Source organism: Rhinolophus sinicus, chromosome 2 (genome assembly GCF_057876585.1).
Source record: "Rhinolophus sinicus isolate RSI-liver-muscle chromosome 2, RSI-T2T, whole genome shotgun sequence".
In the NCBI taxonomy this organism is placed as follows: domain Eukaryota; kingdom Metazoa; phylum Chordata; class Mammalia; order Chiroptera; family Rhinolophidae; genus Rhinolophus; species Rhinolophus sinicus.
The window spans coordinates 24211005-24225505 of NC_142502.1; positions in this window are offsets into that span (position 1 = coordinate 24211005).

The window sequence follows — 14501 nt, forward strand, 5'->3', positions numbered from 1 at the left end:
TTACTATATGGCAATCTTTAGACTAGGCATTTGAAAGACATTCTGCCATTTAAACCTCACAACAACTCCGCTTTGCAGCTTAGAAATTGACGTTAAAGAAGCTTGAGCCATTTGCCCAAAGTCTACACAATCAGTACAGGGCAGAGCCGCAACTGGCACTGGGCCTGTCTTACTCCAAAGTCCATACTGTTAAGTCTTAACTATTAAAGCATTACTCTCAGAAAGGATCCTACAAGGTTGAGTCTCAGGGCCCCCGTTTTTATCCTGGCCACTAACCTCACAACACGAGGGTCACTTAGCCAAACGTGGACCCTGGGCAGCAGCAGAATGTGGGTTTGGAAGCCAGACAGGCCTTGATTCCTTCCTCAGGAAACTTTGCCGGGCTCCTTAAGGTGATAAAAGATGAGGTCATCCTTAATCCTCAGACTGCTCTCTTCTTGTGCTGTCTTTCATCTCTTGGCTCTGGTCTCTCACCTCCTCCTGTAGCCTCCCTTTTCTGGTTGCCGTCTGCTCCCTGACTTGATGAGCTAGGAATGCAATAGCGAGAGTAACAAGCCTGAAAGACCATGCCCATATCTGCTGCTCTCTATTGTCCTGAGATAGATGCTACGCCACCTTGCCTAGCAGGACTCATGACAAAGTAATAGCAGTTAGATGCAGGAATAGTCTATAGCCCTCAATTTTGCTCTACCCCAATTTCCTGTAATTCTACTATTGGAGTGATGGTCTCCCTGAGGAGGCATACTTCGTTCTGTTCTTCTCTGGTTTTTACTGTCCTTTCCACCTTCTAAATCAGGACTCAGGCCCTACACTTTTCCCTTTCTAATACTTAACACATGGGCAAGACCAATAAGAATTTTCTTAGTGGTGAATCAGAAGGAAAGAGTGGAAGAGGAGAGTGTAGAAGAGACTCCTTAAGAGAAAGGAGATACAAAATTTGGGGAGATTTGTGGATTCAATTGAAGCCAAAGAGATAGAGTACCCAAAAGCCTGTAAGGGAATTTAATTTCTGTAATAGATCTTATCAAAATGAACAGAACTCTGCAAAGAGGAAGGAATATTCATTAACACCTAGCAGACACATGGGAGGAAAAGAAATGTGTCTCATTAGAAGGAAGAGGAAATCTGGTTGTGTGGAGCATTTTGGAGCTTTCCTGAGATGTGTGCCATTTTGACCATGGTGACAGCATTCGCATATCGTGAACTGCATACAGTGAGCATACGTGACCTCTTAGAATTAGTCTGTGGGCCTGTGCCTGAGCCTGTGTGCTTACACCACGTAATGAAGAAAATGGGCACCCCAAGAAAGTGGGAGGCAGGAGAAATCGGGTTGAAAAGAGACAGATATGGCAATTAGAAAGGTGATCCAAATCTAGCTCAGCTCAAACCACAGTTCATGAGCCTTGAAATCAAGAAATAGTCATAGGTATTTCTGGGAGTGTATGGAATGTCAGGGTATGGCAGTCATAGGTCAAATAAAATTGAACATTTTGTGTCCATTGTACAATTGTTCCCCTTTCCCAGCATTGTGCTCTGTTGAAAAGGAAGATCCTTGTTAAGCATATTTTGAAACAGCCCTTATGTAAGTGTGACAATTTAGTTATTACATGGTCCTTCAGATCCTGCTTCAAATTTGAATAACATTTGGCTGAGCTTTGATATTACTAAAGAGTAATGTTTGCACTTTGAAGGCTGCTATAAGAGCTAGCTCTGAGAAGACAGTAGAAGGTCTTTGTGGGCTATAACTACGAGGAGAACTGGGATAATATTGTCATAGATTTTATCATCATAGGAATGCCAAAGTCTCCTAAAATGCTACTTATCTAGGGACCTCAGATTATTTACAGGTATTACCTGGGATGAATGGAGAAACCAAGACTCACCTTGGGGAAAGGACTGAACTGAAGTAACCCAATGAGTCACTAGTAACAGGAACAAAGACCCTCCAGTGGAAGGGAGGAAGTGGGTTTAACACCAAGTACAGCTTCTATTATTCCACTTAGCCTGAAAACATGGGATGCTGAAATCTAAAACCTGTCAGAAAATTCATTCCCCCAAGAATTCTGGCTTAATTTTCTGTCAACACTTGGCTGAAACACTTGGCAAAGTAATTTTATGTTACGTCATGAATATAAATATTCAATTCTTGGTTTCATTTCTCTTTCTGTGGAGACTGCTATTAATGACCTAACATGAGCAATGATGAAAGATCTGAAATGGGTGTTATTAGGAACCAACTGGTGTGCAGTGTTGAGTTTAACAGTAAACTGGGTGTTCACAGGAATAAATTAGTTCCTGTTAGCTGGAATATTGCAGGCCATTGTGAAAATTTGCCTTTGATGCACGCTCCCTTTCTCTTCGTTTGTCCTTCAATTCCCTCAGTCCAGTTTGGGGTGCCCATAATCCTGCCTCCTCGCCCTCTTTCCCTCCCATCTCCACAAAAAAGGATTTTAGCTTTCATTCTCTCAGAAGCCTGTTTTCTGGAACTGGCTAATAGGGAAATTTATATTCATTTTCAAAAACAGACTGCAATGTATTATTGTGTTAACATTTCTTGAGAAACATTCCTATTGAAACCAGAACTTCCTAGAGTTTAAAGGTAGAAATTCCAAGAACATTAGCAGGCTGGAGAAAAAGCTGCTATAGTTCCATGATTCTGAGAATACATGATTTTTAAGACGTAGCATGGATTTAAAAACAATGTGGCAGGTGGAGAAAACAACCTCATTATATTATATGTACCACACGCTCCTTCTTTGACTCACTGTCAATCGCCTACATTTTTTGATGTACGTAATTACATTCCTCTTTCTTCACTGTGTAGGGGAGGAAAGACTTTCCCTCTACCCTCCTAGATTCAATAGCTAGGTCTACGAAATAGACTCACATCAGGCAGATTAACAGGAGAAAAAGTATACAAATGTATTCATTTTTAATATTCCCTGCTTGGGGGCACCACAGGAAAAAAGTGAACAATCAAAAAATTGGTAATATTTGACCGTTTACTAGTATATATTGTCCTAATAGAGGAAAAGGAGGAGGGATTAGGCAATTTATCGGGGAGTAAATGATTTTTAGGAAAGACGAAGGAGCCCTTGGAAGAATAGGTGGAAGGCATGATAGTTTGTGACAAACTTCTAGCCTGTCCTGTGATAAGAGTTAATCTTCCCCTGAAACTTCAGGGGAGGGGACTCATGGCAAGTGAGCTCCTTTCGGAGGATCTGTCTTGAGACAGATAAAGAAGGTGAGAGAAAACCCTTCTTTTTGCTCAGCATTCTGCTTTCTGCTCTAATGTCATTTAATCGGAGAGCCGCCTCTCTGACTACCCCCTTTTCTTCTTTTTCTGTCTTATTTCCTCGATTGATTATTTCCAGCATTGATTACAATTGGAAATTCTTTATTTATTGGTCAAATTATCTTTTTCCCCACTTGAATGAAGCTTCCCAGGAGTAGGATGGTTGCCTATCGTTGCTCACCGCGGTATCCCTTGTGCCCCAGAAGTGTTCCTGGCAGAAACAGGCACTCAATAAGTAAGACTTCATCAGCTGCATGCAACAATTGTACGAATGAAGAGAGGACTTTTCTAGCTAAATTCTAAGCTCCCAAAGTCACAGGCAATGACAACTGGAGAACTTCACCCCCGGTATTCAAGTCTTTTTACATGAATTTTTAAACTAATCACCATGTCAGAAATTCTTAAATGTGACAAACAACAGTGTGTCATAAAATTAAGGAAATACAGTATTTGGGGAGTACGAACATATCTATATTCAGTTTACAGAGCCTGCTCTTTCAATTTGGTTCAACTCTTTCCGTTCAATTTACTGAGTCTGTTGCATTAATCCTATTAAGTGATTGATCTTCTTATGTAGGTTCGGGAATAAAGACCAGGAAAGAAGAAGTGCCCCTTTTTAATCTTAAGTCCCCAAATATACTGCTAAGTCTCTCTAACTCACTGAAGAAGAAAACAAACAGCCTGGCTCTAAAAAAGAGTGTGTGTCTCTGAGAGGACCAGCCAGTCATTTTTCTCTTTCTTATTTGAACAAATAAACATCAGCCGGGCAGAGAACCACTGACCCTCTGCCAGGTGTATATATTAGGTATGTTTATGCACGACTATTCGTCTCTTGCTTACACTGAGGTTGAGTATTTTCCCATGTCAATGTTTAGAAGTTGAAAAATGTTTATGTGCTTTTAGTTTTTAAAAATTCATTTGTAAATGAGCTTATCATATGCAAAAATATTATTATTTTTTGTTTATGTTACTGAAAAAAGCTCTTATTTTCTGAACTGGTTCTGTTCTCATAAAATCCTAAGGATTTAGCCTTGTTCATTCTAGTTTTCATTAGAGAGCATTTAGAAACTGAGAAGCAAGTTTTGCAATTGCGTTATTTGAAATATATGCTTTGGGGGGCTGCCTGGGGATTTTTCATACTTGAAATAAATCTGCCGAATCTGTCTTGAAACATGTTCAGCTCTAGAGAAAACAACTAAGTAGGCATCATGCTTCATCTCTAGAATGAAATACAGTTTTCTCCTGAAATAAGTGACTTTCGTGGTACCTTAAGAGGTACCCTGCAAACTCAACTTGTTACATTTCGGCTCTGAAATAAACCCTTACGAAGAAATGCCTTGATTCTTGAGGCTTTCATAGTTGGTTCTTGGCTTCTCTGGTTGACCCAAACAATCATCCTTTGGTTGGTTCTCAAACATGATATCAAACATTCAAACTTGAGCAAATGTAGGATTTCAGATTTAAAAAAAATTAAACAAAAGAACTTAATTCATATATACATTCCTGGCTTTGAACTTCAGGAAAATTGTTGTACTGCTTGGGTGGCTGAAAAAATTGTTGGCCCTGGGCATTTTAACTATAATCACTCAGAAATGTACAACCTGTTATGTCTTATTCTCTAACTAGATTTCTTTATAATAACTGAACTATCTATGCAGAACTCTGGATGCTGCCATGTTTTTACTGTATCTTTCTAGAGTTAAGTCAGATGATTTGAATGGAAAACTCACCACAAGAAAATGTAAAGAAGCTATTGTAATCATCATTTCCTCTAAGCTTTTAAAGTGTCTGTCTGATGTTTTCTGAGTTAATACTTATTTTAGTGTTTTTTTAATACAATTCTTTAAATTGCAAATGTTGATAGAAATCATTTCGAGAAACTTTAGAAAAATGGTAGAACATCAGCTGAGCCAAAAGATTATTTTTTTCCCTTCTTAAATTGGTCTCACTTACAAATTGAAAAATTTGGATACACTGGTCCCTAAGACTCATTCCACCTTCAACATTTTGCCCTTCTATTGTTCCATTAAGAAAATTATACATGAGTTAATAGTCCAGTGGGTTACATTTAACTCAGAAGTCTGAGTAAAGGACCACACTACTGAGTTCAAAGCTCAGCTCTGCCACTTACTAGCTAAACAACTTTGGACAAGTTACTTGACTTCTCTGCCTTTAGTTCCACATCTGAAAAGTGGATGTAATAGGACCCACGGTTATTAGGAAGATTAAATAAACTAATACATGTGATGGGTTGAGAGCAGTGACTGGCACATAGTAATACTAGTTACTATTATTTGTTCATTTTAGTGACAGGACAAATCTTTTTATTCCAAGGTTTGCTTGGAATTAATCATATTAAAAGGTACAACAAGGCTTTTCATGGTTGTTTTTCATATTATTGGGGAAGAGTACTACCTTTATTTTGCAAGGGAATTCTAGAGTTTATTCACTTATTTATTTATTTTTTACAAATATAGAATTATAGAGCTATCAAATGTTAGCATGTGATGGTACTTTAGAAACCATCAAGACTGATGATATTCTTTTCTTTTTCTTCTTTTTGAGAATGGTTTAATTTTTGTAGTAAACATTTTCCTCCAGCTTTATTCTGGTATAATTGGCAAAAATTGTATATACCTAAGGTATACATGATTATTTGATATATGTATACATTGTGACATGATTACCACACCAAGCTAGTTAACACATACATTATCTCACATAGCTACAGTTTTTTTGTATGTGTGGTGAGAACACTTAAGATATACTCTCTTAAATATCCAATACAGTACTATTATTCTTCAATAAGACATTTTAATTTTTGATTCATTTGAGAAAATAGCACACTAATCCAATTTTATAAACCAAGAGTAAATATACTCTTATTCTTAATTCACGGAATGTATTTTTATCAGGGTCAATTATTTTTAGGTAAATGACTTGATTTCTTGTCCACATCACAATTTACTGTTTTAAAAGGTAAAAAAAAATTGTATGTATTTAAGGTGTGCGACATGAGGTTTATACATGTGCCTAATGAAATGATCACCACAGTCAAGCTAATTAACATACCTATCTCCTCACATTTTGTGCGTGTCTATGTGGTGAGAGCACGTGAAATTTACTCTTTTAACGAATTTCCAGCACACAGTATAGTTTTATTAGCTATAGTCATCATGCTGTACACTAGATCTCTAGATGTATTTATCCTATATAATTGCAACTTTGTACCCTTCATCAAGATCTCCTTATTTTCCCCACCTCCCCATCTCTGTATAATTACCATGCTGTACATTAGATCCCCAGAACTTATCCATCTTACAACTGAAAGTTTGTATCCCTTTGACCATTACTTCCCCCTACATAGGCATTCTAGGGTCCCTTGAAGATGATGTGAAGGTCATTCTCAAGGCTGTGCAGGATGGCTTAGGAAGGAGAAGCCACTATGGTCTCTTGTCTCACTTCACCAAAATGGCTTTGCTCTTTTATATATCGATTGCATTTCTTGATAAGAATTTAACACAAATTTTCTCATTTTGCAGATGAAGAATCTGAGCCCTGGTGAGGTGAATTGATATGCTCAGCGACACCTAGCAGGTGAATAGCAGACCAGAAATAAAACCCAGGTTTCCTGATGACCCAATAGACCACATTCTATACCATGCTACCAGGGAAACTTTCAAACAGATGAAAATAAAAACAAACAAACTCACAAACAACAACAGCCAAAAATCCCCATAGTATCTCTAGGAAATACCACTGCATTTTTATGTCAAGCCCAGTTTCTTCCCCTTGATAAAAGTAGTAAAGACTGAGCCAAAGGAATTAGAATTTAGAAGTTAAATAAGATAACCGGAGATTGGGCCTTTAGATTGTTTTGTAAAATCTTCAGAACCTTAATCAAATTTAACTTCCCTATCTATAGAAAAATGAATAATTGCTTTTTTAAGGAAGCATCTCAAGGGCCAAATAATTCACATGTGTCAAGTACCATGGGATTCGGGGTTGAAAAATTCCCTGCGGCTCTAAAACAAGCACTATAATTTGAGGTTTCCTGACAGTTTTTTGCCAGAAAAGAAATACTAACCTTTCTTTTCTGGGCCAAATGCCAAGTTAGGTAATTACCCTTTGCCCACTTTCTTTTTCCAAGCTGTTTTAATTAGATAAGAACTCTGCCTTCATTTCCTTTTGTGAACTGAATTGTGATGTTGCCACATGCCTACCAGCAACTGTTAAAGCCCTCGTTTGCTGAATGTCTTTCCCTTCAGAAGGGAAAAGATTTTGCCCTAAGAACTTGGCTTTCTTCAGGGTACAAAATGCTTTCCAAGGAGCAGAGGGGGCAAATTTTCATGTCTCCCAACACTAGATCTCTCAGCTTCATGTCGGCACCAGAGAATCAACAAGCCATACCTTCCCTGCTAGTCCCAGAAATGTCTGACAGATGTTAAGGGGAAAGCTTTAATAAAATGCTCAAGAAACAACTAAGTAGATCAAAGTCTTGTAGTCAATCCTCTATCCTGTCCCTGAACTCCTTGAAAAACTGCCCAAGGAAACAATGGATCCATAAAGTCAGAGAAGACATGCAATCCATTGACCTTCCCCATGTCATCAACGTGACTTTCACAGCAGCCCAAATGCCAGTGCCCAGTGCCCGCTGGAGCAGGGCTTTGTACTCAGACAGAGCTGAGTTCTGGTAGCAACTACTCTACTTAATAGCAACATTATTTTAAGCAAGTTCCTCAACGTTTTGAAGCCTCTTTTCTCAGGCTTACATAGTTTTACACTTAAATGATTTTTGAGCCCTCCCGTATCAGCACATGTGATCTACTTTATTATTATTATTTTTTTTATGGCTACACAGCATTCCATTATAGAACTGTACCATTATTTAACTACTGGTCATCATTTAGGCTTGCTTATGGGAGACAATGCTGCAGTTGAATCATTGCACACATGGGAATAAGTCTGCGAGATACACTCTTATAAGTGGAATTGCTGGGTAAAAAGATCTTTGTATTGGAAAATTGGATAGAATAGTGTCAAATTGTTCTCCATGGTGGTTGTCCTTTTATACCCTCACCCTCGAGTGCTGTTTCCTCCTGGAAATCTTTGTTAAACCGTTAAGTGCAAATAGCACCTTATTGCTGTTTAATGTGAATTGCTCTGCTCCCTGCTAAAGGTGAGCATCATTTTGTATTTTAAAGACCTGTTTTTATTTCCCTTTCTGTAACTGCTCAAGTCTTTTGTGCATTTTCTTTTGGGTGTTGGACTTCTTATCAAAGTGTAAGAACTGTTTATGTACATGGAAATTAGTCCCCATCGTCTGTATGATTGGCAAATCACAAACACACACACACACACACACACACACACACACACACACACACATATTTCTTTCTTTTAACTTTGTTTAGTTTCCCAGGCAGAAGTTTTAAACAATTTTTATGGCTTCTGGGTTTTTATCATATTTAGAAAAGTTTTTCTCCCTCTGAAATTAAAAAAATAAAATCTTCCAATTTTCTTCTGAATATTTTGTGACTTCATTTTTCACATTTACATATTTGATCAATCTGAACTTTATTTTATTTATTTTAAGCTGTGAAGTAAGGATCTAATTTTATTTTATTTTTCCAGAGGGCCACCTGGTTGTTCCAATACCGTTTATTGAATAATACATCAATCTCCAACTAAATTTATCATATCCTAAATTTCTGTACATATTTTAATATACTGTTGAACTTAATACATTATTCTGTTGATTTTTTTGGTCTGTTCTTATGCAAAGAAAACATTGTTCTAATAATTATAATGTTATAATGTACTTTAATATCTAACAGAGTATCTATCTTTTAATTTTTTCAAGAATTTTCCTGACTAATCTTGCTTGTTTACTTTTTCATATGAGAAATCCACTTATCTAGTCCCCCCCTTCAAAATATTTAATTAATTTTGGGGGGAGAAGAGTGCATTAAACTTATAATTTTTTTTAAGAAGACTACATATTTATAATATTGAACATTTTTACTTAAGAATATGATATGTCTTTCCACGTCACTACTTTTGTGTCCCTTAGTAGAAGTTTGTACATATAGATATTATTAAGTGGAAATTATATGAAGAAGGATAATAACGGTACCTACCTCAAAGAGTTACTGTAAGGATTAAATAAAGATAACGTACTATGCCTGGCCCTTAACCATGCTCAAATAATATAACGTATGAGAAATGCACACTTTATTACCATATCCTGAAGTATGTGTGACTACTCCAAAAAGGTAAATCATTCTCTCAATAATCTGAAATTTCCATGACTATGACTCATTCTTGGCTCTACCCTTTTCAAATACCATTTCAAATAGAAACTATTTTCTTACCTTTGCCATTCTACTCTATGTCCTACTCACCTCTGTGACAGGTGTAGCAAGGTGACCAGAAGTGCCATGGAAGGCATCTGTGGCATCCTTGTTGGACATAAGTGTTAAACAAGTTCCTGCTGCCTTGCTTATCCACAGGAAGCACCCAAGAAGAGGTGACTGGATAGGACTCACATTTCACACCTCTCGTGGCAGCTGTGGACAGAGTGAAGAAAATATTGCCAGATACATCACAGATTTCAAATGTATTTTATTTCTGTTTTGAAGGTAGAGTTGCCCTCCATAAGCTAGTAAAGGGGTTGATTAAGATTGCCTAGCTGGCAATCAAATGGAGTCTGGGTTATCGTTTCCTGACACTCAGCACTCCGTATCTATATATTTTGCACATCCTTTATGGCAACTTACTGTATGCTCAGTATTGAGCTTCATGTTTCATTTGCTTTATCGTATTTAGTCTTCGCAAATAGGTATCATTATCCCATTTTACAGAGAAAATAACAGAGGTCAAGGTCACAGATCTAGAGACTGACAAAACTGCTACTAGAGATTTGCTTGTCTCCGAAGTTTGTCCCATTAACCATAATGCTTAATTTAGCAGATTTTAAACAAGTTAAACAAAACCAACTGGAAAAAAGAAAAATACTGTTTGACTGCATTCAGCACACTCCTTTCTCTGGAATGGCAGCATTGCTATGCTAGGCATTATTAGTGTGAGTATTCTTTTTGTTAATAAAATCACACCTTGACTCAGGCTACGGTTCCCAGGCCTTCTTGAAAATCAGCGTGAAAAAGTCCTGGGGAAATTAACTATCTTTTCAGCTGCATTTGCTTTCAGGAAATAAGATTTACATTTTCATGTGATCTGAACTTGCCATAGTAACAATATCAGAAGAGGACTCTATTCAAGTATTTGTCTTAATTTTTTAATGACTTCATTTGATAGAAAACTTTTGTGTGCCCCACCTCCTTTTGGCCTCCCAGATAATCTATCCAACCTCTCAGGAATATTTCACCAAATATGAAAGGTGATACAGCAAATTAATTACTCCCCAAGGGAAAAAGCATGTGGCCAGTGAATCAGGGGAAACTGACTGTCCAGGAAAGAGCACACTCAAAGCATTTCAGCATGACTCACAGAACATAAGGACGATCTCATGATCAAGAAAGGTGAATGAACAGAGCTAGAGTTCCTTTTATAGTTTCCATTGATGTGATCAACTGGGGTTTATTTTCACACAGGCTGGTGGGGAGGCTTGTTGTTACAAGGAATGAGCGATTGTCATTAAAACACCGAAAGGGATGCTCTATCAGAGAGGAGGCCCCAACCAAGTGTGAGGGGCACAGGGCCTGGGAACCATCACTGGGTAAGTGGGGCACACAGTTGGAAGGTCAGCATCGATGAGGTCCAACAGGGGGAAAGGCCTAGAGTCCGGGAGCAGAGTTATGTGGACACCCACAGTTATAGCACTGGCAGGAGATGCTGGCTGGACTAGGTGTCAGAATAGCTCACTTTTAGAACTGGGAAGAGCAAGTCTGGGACTGAGTTTTGGAGGAAGTGGAGTGTTTGGCACTTTAGCAAGGCAGATTCAGGGAAAGGACCAACTCACTGGGGTACAAGGGGAAGGCTGGTTTCTAGGAACTATTTGTCTTGTCATTGCCATATTGTCTTCAGGGGGCCCTCTGTTTAGCACAAAGGGAGACATTTAATTAATTATTTGTTGAGTGAATCTATGAGGCATAAGGCAGGCATCCAGTTTCTCTGTATAGGACACATGGTGCAAGCAGGTTTCTGAGTGGTGTTGACTTGATGTTGAGTCACCTGAACGCTGACTAAGGACACAGGTATCCCAGAGCCTAGGGTGGGGCTGAACATGCAGGTCATGGTCAAGGGCCTGGGGAAGAATTTAGGAGGATGAAGACTATGCAGGAAGTTCCTTACTTATTCTTTGATAGCTTTACATTATTGTTACGTCCTCATTTTTCAATCAAGCACACTGTCTTAGCCAGTTCAGGCTGCTATAATGACAAGACCAAAGACTGATGTCTTACAAACAACAGAAATTTATTTCTTACAGTTCTGGAGGCTGGGAAGTGCAAGATAAAGCTGCTGGTGGATTCGATGTCTGGTGAGAACATGCTTCCTTGTTCATAGATGGCCATCTTTTTGCTGTGTCCTCATATGGTGGAAGGGACAAGGCAGCTCTTTATTAAGGCACTAATCCCATTCATGAAAGCTCCACTCTCATGACCTAATCACCTCCTAAAATTCCCACCTCCAAATAGCAACACATTGGGAATTAGGTTTCAACACATGAATTTGGTGAGGACACAAACATTCAGTGTATGGTACACACTGAAGTGATCTTCACTTTTGATCAAACACACTCAAAATTTTGCCAGTTCCTTCCGTTTCCATGGAGCCAAGGTGGTAGACTTTTTATTAGGGAAGTCACATGCCCCAAATATCTGGGGTCCACAATCTTTGGAGCTACCATTGTTTCAATTTGTTAAATGCATGCTGTGGGGACAGAGTCCCAGATTGGTTTCCAAGCTCTCAGCCTCACGTCGAAAGGTGCTGGCTCGGTTGTTAGATGGCCATCAGCTGTAATCAGATGGCCATCCGCTGTGGCTGGGTGGCCATCAGCTGTTACCGGTTAGCCATTAGCCACAAATATAACTGCCGTGGCTACGCTAGGGGGTGGGTGGGTTGGTTGGTTGTTAGGCAGGCAGGCAGGCAGGCAGGCAGAGAAGCGGACAGCAGATTGTGGATCATGTGGCTCCTGCTTCTTGTGACAGCAGAGAATATAGTGGTATGACTCCCCTATCTATGGCTCCATGGCTGTTCCTTTTTGGCTTCACCATATTCTGTGTCCACCCACCGGGAGCAGGAGCTGAGACCCTGCATGACAAGCTATGCGGCTGTCACTGTGATGGGTCCACTACAGACAGCATCTCTATTCTTCCAAGTAATCCTTAAAGGTAGATGTTATTGGATCCACTTTACAGATGAGAAACCTGAGGATCAAGTTCAGGGTTACACCCAAGGCTACATAGATAGGAAGTGTTGGAGCAAGAATGTCAGGCCCAGAATCCATCTTTCTCCAAAGCTCTGTGACATGACCCTCTGCCTGGACCAGGGCTGTTCAAACATCAATGGGTTACGTTGTTAAAATGCAGATTCTGGTTCTGATTCTGAAATAGACCCTGAGGCTCCACTTTTCTAATGAACTTCCAGGTGATGCTGAAGCTGTTGGTCTCTTAACCAGATGGTGAGTAGTAAGCATCTAGAGCAGGCTTGGCCAGATAATAAATATTTTCAACTCTGTGGGCCAGATGGTCTCTGTCACATCTACTTAACTCTGCCATTATAGTGTGAAAGCAGTCATAGAAAATATGTAAATAAACGAGTGTGGCTACGTCCAATAAAATTTATTTATAAACACTGAAACTTGAATTTCGTCTAATTTTCAAGTGTCACAAAGTATTATTTTTCTTTTGATTCGTTTCTACCCCTTTAAAAATGCAAAAACCATTATCAGCTCATGGGCCAAAATTTCCTGACACCAGTAAGCCTAAACCTTCAGTGGCCTTGATATTGATGGGTTGAAGAATTTTAGAAAAAGGCTACCGCAGGGTGAGACCACTACGAACCAGGACAGTTAGCAGACAGGTGGCTGAGATGGGCGCACACAGGCCTGGGAGTCAGATCCGCCTCTGTGACTGGCCCTGCCTCTTTCAGCAAGATGACATAGGAAAGCCTTTTCATCTCTTCATGTCTTAGTTTCCTCAAGTGTAAAATTGGGACTAAAAAGAGTACCTACCTCATAGGGTTATTGTGAAGACAAAAAGAAACCTTTGTGACACCAGGCCAGGCAGAGGTGAATTATACTGTTGGAACTATGTGTGCATCAACGACTGAAGCAGGATGTGAGGACAGGAGCCCACCTCAAAGATTCCTTTAGAGGGAATTTGCTGATTCCCACACTGTGGATGTAAACAACCATCCAACTTTGAGGAAAACACTTTGAGGAAGTGAGAACTCTGTGCAGCGATATAAAGTGGGGACGAGGCCGCTGCAGAGCACTGACCTCGTGGAGATGTCTATTTGGGGCAGCAAAGGGACGCCTGCCTCTCCAGAACTGTTGGCATGGTTGGTATTGATTTAATAATAACAATGAACCGCTGACACAGCCCTTACCACCTGCTTGGTAATGTTCTAGTGTTTTATAAGCAGTAATCTATTTAATTCTCACAATCACTGTATATAGGATGCACTGTTGTTATCCCCATTTGGCAGATAAGGAAACTGTGACAAGGGAGGGTAAGTAACACGCCCAAGGCCACCCATTCTTTAAGTAGCAGCGTAGTCTTGCTCCAGGGAACTTGTTAGTCACCCCACTGGAAGTTTTCACCTCAGCTTTTTTAAGTTTTCTGGATAAATTAGCTTGGCAGGGCATGGGGACCGCAGGGTCGGGAGGCTTCTCCCAGGGAGCTAATAGGACCCTGAGCTTTTTAAATTTTTTTATGCCACTTGGTGATGACAGACGGCAAATCTGATTCATATGGAAATGGATATCGTGTTTTTTTTTTTGTCTTTGTATTTCGCATTCACTAACCGCTCAAGTCAGAGTCCTGCTCTAGTCACACAGCACACAGTGGAAGTTCAGACTCTACTCTGTATCTTGATGTAGATTCATTTTCAGAAGCAGGTGGGGGTGGCACACATATTTTTTTCTCCTTTCTGTGTGGGAGATGACCCTGGCCTCATACATGGACTGTGCACAGGCAACGTGAAACAGAAAGATGCCCGTTATGGATCAGAAGGAAATGCC